Here is a 12,782-nt window from a genome sequence, read left to right on the forward strand (position 1 = left end):
TAATAGAATTTTTACAAGCGACAATTGATACTACAGTTTCGAAAACCATCAATTTTATGACTACCGTATCCTATCTTAATAATGTTATTATTATCCATTCTACATTTTCTAGGTTTAAAAGGAATTTTAAAATTTCGTCATTGGAAAATGCTTCTTTAGCACACATGATGAGCTAACTCGTCATGGAACATGGAAAACAACGTACATAAGGCGTCACTATGCTTTGACCATGATTTAAACTGTACCATACAGTTGAATAGGATTAATTTTGACTTAAAACCTTTTTTTTTCATTCATCGGAGAATATAGATCTGGATTCTCTTGCAAAGAAGTTGCAAGTCTTCGTTTTTTTTTACGGTTACGATGAGTCAGCTAGTCCATGCGTCGCAGAAAACTTATCGCAGAATGCTCAGTCGGTAAGTTAGCTCTCACATAGAAGATTAAGATCTTCACGAGTACTGCGGTTAATCTGGATCCTCTTTAGCACGACTTAATCTCTCTCTCATTGGCAGTTGTGTGCGAACATCGTGTATGGCCAATTGCTAAACGACGTATCGAACAATATCCGAATACGATACTCGCAAGACATAGTTGCGCTAACGAGCAAGTACATCCTCCTCGTGCAATCAGCATCTATCGATCAGACTGGACCAAATACAGATACCCTCGACATACTTGCGCAATGAATAGCGAGTAAATTCGTTCCATGTAACGTAGCGCCTAAAAGCAAGAGTAGCGTCGTAAAATCGAGGCACGTTCGCGTGCCTATTTTTGCAGACCCGGTTTCCACCCGACTCCTGATCTTCCACTGCCAACAAGAGTGACGTCCGGTTGCTCGCGTATTCGAAACGAGATAAACAGCCGGCTGCTGGCCGGTCGAAGGTTGTCCTTTAGCCACAAAAGCGGCGCAACAAGCTGCCGTGATCGGTTCCTCGGCTACCTTCGTGTCTCTCCTCGATCGTTTCTGATCCAGACCGATTCCTCGTGGAATTCTTACCGCTTGGTCGTTTGCCAACAGCCTCACGTGCTGTTTCGAATCATTAACTCGTCGTATTTGCGCCCAGCCTCACCGTTCATCCAATCACATGAGAGATTCCAACCAACTCGGAAGAAGGAATATCGACACCCGGGACTCGACAGACGTCTGTCAGAATTTGTCAGGCTGTCGTGGAATTCGTGGTGAAATGGAAGGTTGATCGCAGAGGAAGAGGAAAGTCGAGACAGGTATATTAATTAAAGTCGTACCAGCTACGTTCTTTGATCTTGTTAATTAGAGGCTTGCTCTGTGTGTTTCTTTATTGTTTGAGGTTATGGTGGTTGGTCCAAGGTTGGACACGCCGCTGGGGAAGTTTCGAGGACGAGCTGACGTGCACGTTCGTTTTCCGGCTAGATTGTGATGTGCATGTTAAGTGGAAGTGGAGGCCGGATCTTGTGCACCGTGGGAGTTTCCGGAGACGCGCGAGACGTCTTGCAAGTGGATCGCGTGCTTGAGACACGCGCTATGGCTGGGAAAATGAGGGGGATATTTTAACCGATGTTGGGATGTTAATGATTATACTCGAGGGTTGTTTATTGCCAGATCGAACATTGAGAAATTTCCTTGGCAGTTTCGTTAGTTTTGGAACTCTAGGGATTTTCGAATATTAATTTTATGTTTATGGATACCTTTTTATGATTTAGGATTTAGTATTGATCTAATATTAATATAACGCAATTGGAGTATTTATTGGTGAATTGAATTACTTTTCCTTACTTGTTTTATTAATTCGAGAAATTTTTTTAGTGCTTGAGGATATCTTTTGGTAGCTTGTTATATTTTTACAACGATGTTAATTCTATTTTTATGAAAAATTGGTTAACGTTTCAAATTAGCTCTTCTCAACCTTTTTTCCTTTTCTGTGGTGTCTTTTAACATGTTGCTGTATGATTTACAACAATTTTTTCACACAAGTTTTGTTTTCTCTATTAATTTTCGCAATGTTGAAAGAAAGATGATTTTGTAGTATTTTTAAGAATTCGATCCAAAATGTATCAGTCAAACACTATCTTTATATCTTGGATATATTCAAGTAGAAATGGGAAATTGAAAATCCAGATTACAGAAAGATTTTTTGCATTACCAACCGTCTAAAGAATTTTACTTGGTTGCCGTGTAAAAGTCGTGTCTTTTAACACCAAACAAATTTCTCCGTCGCTAAAAGCTTTCGCAGGAAACGAGGTTACCACTCGATTCTTCATCGCCGAGTCAAAATTTGTTTGACATTATTCACCATCTTTTTCTGCTTATTTCTGTGATCATCATTTTTCTTCGCGTTTGTCTTTCCACGAAGCATATTCTTGCCCACGTGAAGAGAAATGTTGTTTATCGAGAAAACAGTGTTGTATTACAAATCCGAAGATTTCTAGCGAAGAATGACAGGATGAGAAATTATTTTTCTTTGCGTAATACGCGTAACAGCCAAATGTGAGTTAAGATCATTTCGTTTTTTTAAATTTATTTTTATATCGCTTACATTACTAGATGAATTCATTTCACATAAATAATAATATTCCGTTTTTTTATTAATCAATGAACTAAAACTTAAAAATAATAATTTCAAAGGGTTTAATTTCTAAAATTTTTCAAAATTTTTCTATCTACGATATGAAGATAATTAAATCAAAAAATGTAATTTTCACAGCTCCAAATTTCTCAAGGATACGGAGCACTGAGAAACGGAAATAGATAAGAAGATAATTAGTCGAAGTATTTCTCTAATACAAGGAAGATCTCCACCGATTTGCACGCATACAATGAGATTAAAAATACTCAGACTTTGAACACTTCCACTTATTGTTAGCGCAATAGCTAATGAATGAAGACAAGCGTGTCACTTACGTAACCAAAACAGGAAGTTGCACATTGCCTCTTACAGTTTATTTCTGACAATGCCGCACGTCTCTAAAAATCCTCATCTCCAATTTTGAACTGTACTCTCTAGCGCATTAACACCGAATATACTAATAATCGATCACGTTTCAACCCAAGAATTATTTCTTGCATTTTTCTAATCATTCCACTTATTTCTTTGCACTTAAAGACATAAATGAAGAGATTTCCAGATTATGAGAAAAACGTTTCAATGAATTCTTCTATATAGTTATCGCTATTGAATTTTTTTTCCATTTAAACAATTTTGTAATGATCGAAGCAGATGGTAATCTGTGAGGGCTAGGCCCAGTGAGTCCTCATCCTAATTCAAAAATTTTTTCCTACATACCTGGTCTAGATCGTAAATCGTGATTGATAAGGGCTGGTCGTTTGTGTTGTAACTTTTCTTGAACCGTGATCAATTATTTAATGTAAACGTGGTCAATTGTCTGCTGTATCTGTTTCATGACACTTCAACAGCTCATAACGGATTATTCCTCTACGATCCCACCATACTCAAAGAAGAATCTTCTTTCCATAAAGAGTGGCTTCGGGTTCTGGCAGAGGTTGCTGACCCTTATCTACGTTTTCCGGGTAACATTTTCGTACGTGACCTATTTTTTATTTTCTGTAATCAGCTTGTTCAAAAATGGATCACTTCTGTTCAGAGATGAGAGCGAAATGGCGACCGCCATCCTATTTGCTTTGTTTTTCTCTGACAAATTCTGCGGAACGCCTTGCTGACTTGTCCTATCTTTTTCAGGTGTCGACAAACGGTAGACTATGACACTTTCAACTTATCTGCTAATTCTCTGGTTGTTCGACGCGGGTTTTCTTCCACTGAGGCTTTCAAATCGCTGTCATCGATATCTCTTGACCGTCCTGGTTTAGGTCCATCTCGAAGACTGAAATCTCGGGAACGAAACTTGGCAAACCAATTCCGCACAGTACGTTCTGCAACCACACGTTTATCAAAAACACTGCATATTTTCTTTGTTGTAGCCGTCGTATTATTATCAGTTTGATACTCTCATAACATTATATGACGAATGTGCGCAAAGTTTTAGCTTCTCCATTCCGAGTACACGAAAAATTGTATTGGTACTTGATCTAAGCTTGTCGACTGGTATTTCTCTCAAGCAAGCATGCGAAAAGTTGAAGAACAGCTGGCAGATGGAGTGGAAACGGCCTAGTCGACCCAATTAACGCCTTCCAATTAGATCGTGGCGGCGTCTGCACGCACGGCGTCGATCCACGCGCTCGAAGTCGGCGCGATGCTCCGTGAGGGAATGTTTCGCGGTTATTTATAAGTTCGAGGGTCGCCACTTAACCTTGCCCGACGTGGACCGTCAGGCATGTCACCTAACCGTTTTATTAACGATCCCTCCCCTCGCCGGATCGTTCCAATTGGGTCAGATCTACTCGCATTTTTCGGCATTTCCACGTTGTCAATTCAATTTCGACGATTTGATTTAATTTTCTCCATTTAATTCAATTTCTCGAATTTTATTTAATTCGTCGAATGTTGTAGCCTATGGCGTAAGAAAGTCGTTCGTGACATAGCGAATGACAGAGCTTTAGAACACATTGGACGCGTGAAGTTTCGATATAGTAACTTCTAGGGAATTGTGTTTAGAGCGAGCGAAGGATGCACGAATGTTGGATTTTTAAACGCTATTAGAAAACTGCGTGCAGAAACTTAAATTGTCGATGAATCGATCGAAGAAGATGTATCGAAGTTACTTTCATTGGTCCTGTACTCTAAGTCGATTTATTTCTAACAGAGAGTTATTGCAAATTGACACGTTGATTATTTCTAATAATAGATTATTAATAGTATTCACGGAAATACTATTCCTGTAAGATTTCTGTGTAATCGAACAGTGTATATTAATTTTCTGTATGAGATTTCTGTGTCGGTCTTAGTACAGGTAATTATCGAAGCATGTACAAAGTACCTTGGAAGAGTGAACAACATTTTCGAAATAACAGGAATATCTAGTGTTCCATATAACTTCACTTTGGTTCAAGTAGTTGGAATTTTTTAAATATTGGAATATTGGTTATCCGTTAGGTGACAGATATTACTTGGCTAATCGAATCTTTTATTCAAACAAAATTTTTTGTTTCATCTTGATACGTGGGATATATTTTATTAGCTTTGTGTTAAAAATTGATAAATAATTTTTAAGTCAGTAAATGAACGTAATTGTCGTCGACTTTAAATATTATTTCGGGATTCGTAATGTCTTAGATAAGAGCTGTGGGAACGATGCAATCACAGACTACCATATAAGACGAGCTAATATTTGTCTGACCATAAATTGTCCGATTCCCCTTACACGCTTTTCCTCCCTCTTTCACCTTCTATCTATTGTTCTCTGATTTCATCGAGCAGCATTTCACTGCTAATTACAGCGTTATTTACAACCTTGTAATTAACGTTACAACTATTTCGAAAATTTTTATAAACGAAGGACGCTTCCATAAAGAATTTATTAAATTTCTATTCTGCGCAAGGTAGTTCAAAAAGGGGATACGAAATAATTTAAAAACAGTAATGGGAGAATTAAAAAGTTCAATGTACCATTAGCCAGTTTCGTACTATTAAAATTCCATTTTTATTCGATTTTGGAATTAAACCTACTCACTTTTGCCACCCTCTCGAATATTAAACTATCGATTATGAGATGCAACAAATTCATTGGATACTACCGATTTCGTACAAAATTATCTTCCTCACATTTCCATTGTTACCGCGATAAATTTTTCCAAATCAAAAGAATTTTTCCCTGGAATAGAATAAAATCTCTACCCGAGGACTTAAGAGATACGGAAAAATTTGCATCCTGCTCGATACCAAGATTTCGCAAGGTCGCAGGGCGATAAAAATTTCCGATAGTGGAAAAGATTTTTCAAGAGAGCGATTCTTCTTCGAAATAAAATCGGAATGCTGCGAGTGGCAGGAAAGAGAAGATACCCGGCATAGAACTAGCGAACCGTGGCATGTTATTAACTGTACAAACAAATAGAACGTGCCTCCGTTGCCACGTGTAGTGCGAAGGAATTCCGTTCGGTTTATATCGGACGAAGGAGATTAAATTATCCCGTCCGATTGTTCCGACGAAATCAGGCTACCCTTGGCAGCAGGGAAGGGAGAAAAATATTCGCTCGGTCCTGGACGCGAAAATATTTGCCTTGTATCGACACTGGACGGAAAATTTCGACGGGGTCGGTCCGTGGAAATACGATCTCCGCTGCGAAACGGAAACGTGGAATATTTCAAGAGGCTGTTGCCCATTGAAATGCAAGCGGTGTTAAACTGTATTTGGCACAGGTTGTTTCGGGCCGTCTGGGAAATCCGAGGGTTAGTAACCGCGGCGTTACACACTGCGGGAGTGTTTGTCAATTCCTGAATCGAGTTAAGTAGAAAATTGCCCTGTCGGCCTATTTTCATTCTTCCGGACGTGTGTGAATCATGAATGATCCAGGACCGGTAACTACTCCATCGGGAGTGTTCTTCTGGAACGTTGAGCGATTCCTGATCTTGGGTCGAGTTTGCTGCTTTTCTCGGAAGAGGCGGAAAAGTTTCGAGAAGATTCGCGAAATGTCAATCCTAGTTTGGTCGAAGAGTCTTTAAAAGCCTCTTTAAGATCGTATTATGTATGGGAAAATGAATTTCGTGTCGTTTAATAGAATTTTATTCGTTTAGGGGAAGAGAGACGAGTTGGTCGTGTTTATGGTATATTTAATGTATTAATGGATGGTGTAGTATTGTGTCTTTTCATGAATAATGCAGGGTCAGGGAGATAGTAAAAGTGTCAATGAATGCGAGAAAAAAGAATTTTTCTTGTTCCGCTAATCAGAGTATGGTTGAAAAAAGTATTTGATTATAACTGAGAATTTCAAGTATTTATAGCTAAATAACGTAGCTAGAGAAATATAGAGAAATATAGGAGATGACAATTTCTTCAATTAAATATTATTAATTATTTTTTCATTTTTTAATTCGTTATTTCAATTATTATTTTTGTCTGATGGTAGTATAGTTAAAAGAAACTTTAGCTAGGCAGTTATTAGTGAGTATAGAAACATGAGAATCTTCGAAATTTAGTGCAATTAAATACTTATAGAAGAAAAAGTAGTAATTTTTATAATAATATAGATTACAATTATAAAACTATAATAATACAATGGAAGTAATTTGAATAGTCAATCACTAATAACTACGATTCTCTTATGAACATGAGAATTAAATAAAATATCAACTGGTCAATTATCAATATATTCTCAGTATTCATTAGATTCACGAATGAATGCAAAACAAATTTACAAAATTCTCGTAACTATCCAACTCGAAGAACCTTACTGCCTTCCCCTTTAAAGCCTCGCCAAAATTGCCAGGCGAAATGTGGAAAAAAGAGACGTTCTATTAGCCTTATTACCAACAACTGTATCTTTATTAGCAAGAACTTTTTTAATAACGCTTCCAAGAGTTCCTCTTATAAAAATATATTGTCCTAATTGATAAAGTTTCATTCCAACCTACGTTCCTTGCTTATTAAGGTGCCGTATCCCCGAAAGGAACGTCTTCTCGTACTGGCAAACTTGCGCGTCGTTCGCCAAAGTACGCCATTAATGGCACGTGAAAATATTTTCCCCCTGCATTTCGCTCCACGTGCATTTCTTCGCGCGAAAACGCCAGCGTCGCGGCGCGGCGCGACCGGAAGTGCCCGCTGTAGCGGGAACTCGATCTCCATCGGCAGGGATTTTCCGCTGAAAAGTGGCAACAATCCCAATAGGCGATGGCCTTCGAGTATCATCAGTGTTTCCTCTTTACCTCGAGATCTGAATGTAACGCGATTACCGTTCCTCTTTCAGCGACTGATCGCGAGACAACTTCCTCCTCGAGGTTCCCAGAAAACCATACTTTCGCGACCTGAAAAATTACGGCAAAAGCTTTTTCACGCTTTTTGGACCTCGTATAAAGCGTTGCTCGATGATACGAGTGAAAAAGAAAGAGGTGAAACGCGTATCGATAGTTTTATGTACCGCGTGTTTATCTTATGTACGATCGATTTAAGTCTTTACTACTGGTAGGCTATAAACATGTAAGACACTCGAGGATATTTGAGTTGCTTCCGCGGGAACCTTAGTGTATTTTTGAGCTCTATGGATTCTGAGATATGCTCTGTTTGTTTCATACTCGAATAAAAATACATTGTTCCGACGCAGAAAAATGTTTTTATCGAAACGTTATAAAATTGAAGCGATGCGAACGCGAAATATCGTATTACAGCCGGGTCTGCTTTATGTGAACATCTGTTATGTGAATTAGTTATTTTATCAACGATATATTTCCAATTAAAATGTTGCGTATAAACATATAAAGCGAATATTTCTGTAGAGTGAAATTTATTTATGGTATAAAATTGTCATGGTACGTTGCATGGTGATAATAGCAGTAATTGGATAATATCGCTGTTATAGTGTAATATTATTAATTACATTGCTAATTAATAATATTGAGCTACAATGAATGGTATGATAATAACAAATAATAATTATATGGTACAACGTTGCGAGAATAGAGACAGGTAAAATTAGGAATAATGAAGGAATTAAAATTTGGAGAATTTTTGATCTTTTAATTTCATTGAAAAGAAGCTTCGAATAATTTCATCACCTTTCAAATTTTTATTCTACGAGTTATTTACGATGTTATTTACAAACAAATTATCAATTTATTTCGGGTCTTGTTTTTTATTTTCAGTATTAAAAAGAATCGAGTGCTCATTGCTTGTTCAATTATAGGAAAATCCTTTTGTACGAATACCTTTGTCTGCCAATTAATTCACACAATGGAGGTTCTACTGTACTTGAAATATTTTTATTTTACCGGTGTCGATATTAAAAATTGGCACATCAAATCATCGCTTTGAAATTACGCGAAATTGAGAAGTAAAATTGCTCGGTAATTTGTACTTAGTCGGAAACTTCTTTCATTCATGCAGTGGCATCGGTGTTTACCATAAGTCGCGTTACAAGCTTTGGGATTAAAACTTTCCCGAGGAAGATTATTAGGGATACCGAATGAGACAGTGCGCAATTTCGTGTTCAGCCAGGAATTTATTCCTTCAATTTGCATTTTCAATCAGTTTAATGAATACAATTTACATGGTAATATTTTTAACCGCATTTACTCGGTGCCATTAAAAACCCATAGAAAATCAAACTTTCGTTGTCTCTATCGATTACAATTTCAATTTCATATTTCAATCCCAACATGCAACTCTGGCCACATCAGAAGCACGCTATAACGATCACCGTATTAGAGGAACCGTACACCTAATTCGCCATCGATATCACCCTAAAGTCTTACATAATTCCCCTTTGTAAAACCGCCCAAGGGAAAGCTGGGAAAAAGAGGACGAACGTGTTCCATCCTCATCCATCCCTTTTCCAAACTCAACACGAAGCAATTAAAAGAGTAGGGAAAAAGAGAAAAAGGATATGAAAAAAGAAGGAAAAAAGAAGGAAGAAAAAAGGAAACACGTTTGGGTAGGTGCTTGGAGCCATGGATAGTCCTCGAAACTGCGTTTCACTGTGGAGAAATTTTCCAGCGTCGAGCAAAGCCGGTATCAGGCCCGGTCTCTATCTCTCAACTCGCGAAGAGTCGCGATCAGGACCACGCCCTCGGCAAAGAAGCGACGCCGACGCCGACGCCGACGTCGTAGTCCCCACCTCGCCGTCACGTCTCTCCCCTTTCCCGGCACGGCGCGTAGTAGCCGTAGACCATCGTCTGTCTCTCTCTACTCGCCCCCCCACCCCAGGCTCGGCGCCTCCACCCCCTCACGGGCAGCCTGATGGCCCCAGGATCCTCGTCAGAGCGACTCGACTCATCGTCGACGGTGACTCGTCGCGTGTCGCCCAGTCTCTCACCGACCTCGCGCCCGTCAACGTCGTCGTTTTCGTGCCGCCGCCGTCGCCGTCGTCGCCGTCGTCGTCGCTCGCCGTCGCCGTCGTCGTCGTCGCCGTCGTCGTGCTGGTGGTGTTGTGCTGTTCACTCCGGTGTCAGTCGTGTGCTCGTGAACCGCCGATTTCCATTCATTTCGATCGTCGCGATCCGCCTGTCGTGTTTGCCTTTTTCGTTCTCGCTGTCAACGCACACCCTTCGTGCATATATACGCGACTGGTCGACTGTCTTGCTCCGTCTCGTTCTATCCTGCTCGTACACCGCTGTATATACGTATATACGCGTGTATATATGTACGTGTGCGGTTGGCTCGCATAGAGAAGTTACGCGAGAAGTTAGCGGAGATCAAACGGGAATCGAACGAGATTTAGCGTGAATCGATGAGACCGGCACACAGGCGTGAAGTTGGCGGAAGCTGACCGCTGACACACAAAGTGGACTCGGTTTGTTATTCCGTCCCGTGTCCGGTCACCGCCGCGCTCGATTGTCCGACGCGGATCTCTGTTTATCTCGATTCCGATCGATTGCTCGTCACGAGATATCGAGAGGTGTCAACTGTCCATTGTCGCCGCGTGTGCACACGCCTATACACGCGCGCCTTCAGTTCGGGAGAAACGCGCGGAGAAGCTGTTTCTGCCGGTCGAAGTGTTTGTTCTGTTGGCGAGTCTGTTCCTCAAGGTACGTACGCGAAATCTCTAGCCACTGTTTCGTGTAAGCGTTCAACGATGTTTGTACGAAGTAGTTTCCGCGTTTATATCGTTTTAAGTGCAAAGGAAAGTTTGATACGTACGTGGTTCGTTAATGGTGTTGTCGGTGTGGCGCTGCGCATGGATCACCGGTATTTCGATCCGCGTAGATATACCTCCGCGTATATTCGAAATTGTTGAATTTATGTGACACGTTATATACACGTGGAGCAACACGTTCGTATTCACTAGTAACAAATATAGATAGCTCCCTGTAATTTAGGGACTTCGAACTTTATCGTTTCTATTCTATGCATGATTCGTGGCTATTCGATACTCCAATCGACCGATCTGTATATCGATATACGCCGACATAACCTGTGGAAGTGACAAGTCTGAATCGGACATATTTAGTTCGACTGATACTATCGATGTTTCGACGCGCGTCGATTCCTAACCTGTTTTACCATTCTTTTTCGTCGATATTGTTATCAACGTTTGGTACATCGTTATTATTGTCGTTGTTATCAGTGCCACTGCGTGGCGTTGTCAAAGTGAGCTAGCTGCATGTGCAATGTCTGAAAATAGCTCGAGGATGTTGTTTTGATTTATATCGCTATCGAAATAAGGCGCCAGTGTGGCCGAGATTCCGGAAAGACGAATACATAATCGATCGTAAATTCCCGCGTGGCACGGTTAGAATATCTAGCCAGTGAAATTGGAAGTCTCGTATTGTCGCGAATTTTCCGTTTCGGACTCCGAACGTGCAACAACATCATTCGCAGCGGGCAGTCGAAAATAAAAATTTTAATTGTGATTGGATAGACGACGTTTATTTTTGCATCGATATTATTTGCCAATACGTTCATCGCGATCTCGAGCGTCCGTTAAGAAAACGGATGTGTGTGCGACGAATATCACATGGATCGTTGGTCAGGCGGTGCATGCGAACTCGGATGTTGTGTAAACTTTGGTATATACCGGGTGGTATTTTAGAAGCGATTGGCCATTCAGGTATGATTTTTTTAAATAATTATTCAATTAATTAATATTTGAATAATATTTTATATATTAATTATAATATTTTAATAATTAATATTATAAATATTATAATAATAGTATATTATAATAATTATTATATTATTATAATAAAATCATAATAATTAATATTTTAATAATTATTCAACATCGAATAATCTCAATTTTTATTTTATATCATACTCTATTTAATTTTTATTATTTTTTTCACCACCGCCTTGATTATTTTTCACGCGTACACATATATTAAACTCCAAAAATTGCAGATATATTTTTTATTTTTCGATAACGATTTTTATAGGAAGTCTACGATAATGGTAATTAAAAATGAAAATAATTTATTGTCTTGAAACATTGGTCGCCCTGTTTATTTTAATTTTAAGAATTTTTAAATGTGGCTCGCTTTTCATGAAATAACTTGTACATATTATTATTACGACAAACGTCGCGCGAGAATTTTTCATATTTTCTCAGAGCTCGAACGGTCATTAAAATTTTCTTAGGCAAAATTTCGGCCAGGTTTTCATAGGTGAGAGAATGAAATTTCGTGTTTTCAAACGGGCCAGCATCAAAGCTTTTTACGAGTAATTCTCAGCAAGGAATTTTTTAAGAATAACTATTTTAGCTTGGACAGACAGTGACGTTCGTGAATAGTTTCATCTTTGAAAAGAATTCGAAACGTGTCTTCTCTGTGGAGCATTAAAAATTGTTCAAATTCATCCTACATTTTCGGTTGAAATTACTCATTTCGGAACATGGAAATTATTATATATTAATTCAGGATCTCAGTAGCAGGTACGACTGCATATTTCATCAAAAGCAAGATACTTTATCTCTTAAAAGTTTGCTGAAAGAGAAAGATAGAAAATAAACTAGTTCTCCATCTCTCATCTCGAGTATGTTAATTACAGAGTCAAGATATTTTAAATAACTGCATAAATAATGTTAACTTTTAAAATATTTACGATACTTAAATTATTTGAATAAAGAAACCAATGTTTATAAATGAAAGTGAAAATAATTTTTATAGGAGTATATAAAAGTATCTTGTTTCTAAGAAGATAGAATTAAGTATCTCAAATATTTTAAAAATTAATATTATTTATGTAGTTATTTAAAATATCTTGATTTTCTAATTAACATACTCGAGATGAGAGATGGGGAACTAGTT

At 38.6% G+C, this 12,782-nt stretch overlaps 1 long non-coding RNA gene across 1 annotated transcript; it reads left to right on the forward strand.

The window, feature by feature from the left end:
• The first annotated feature begins 340 nt into the window (after positions 1–340).
• On the forward strand, positions 341–1,714 carry LOC108547700 (uncharacterized). The gene is made up of 3 exons (XR_001890221.1): positions 341–416; positions 513–1,224; positions 1,308–1,714. It is a non-coding gene; the product is annotated as an uncharacterized LOC108547700 (long non-coding RNA).
• Positions 1,715–12,782: the final 11,068 nt, after the last annotated feature.

The sequence above is a fragment of the Eufriesea mexicana genome, unplaced genomic scaffold (assembly GCF_001483705.2).
Source record: "Eufriesea mexicana isolate 0111107269 unplaced genomic scaffold, ASM148370v2 scaffold1140, whole genome shotgun sequence".
Lineage (NCBI taxonomy): Eukaryota > Metazoa > Arthropoda > Insecta > Hymenoptera > Apidae > Eufriesea > Eufriesea mexicana.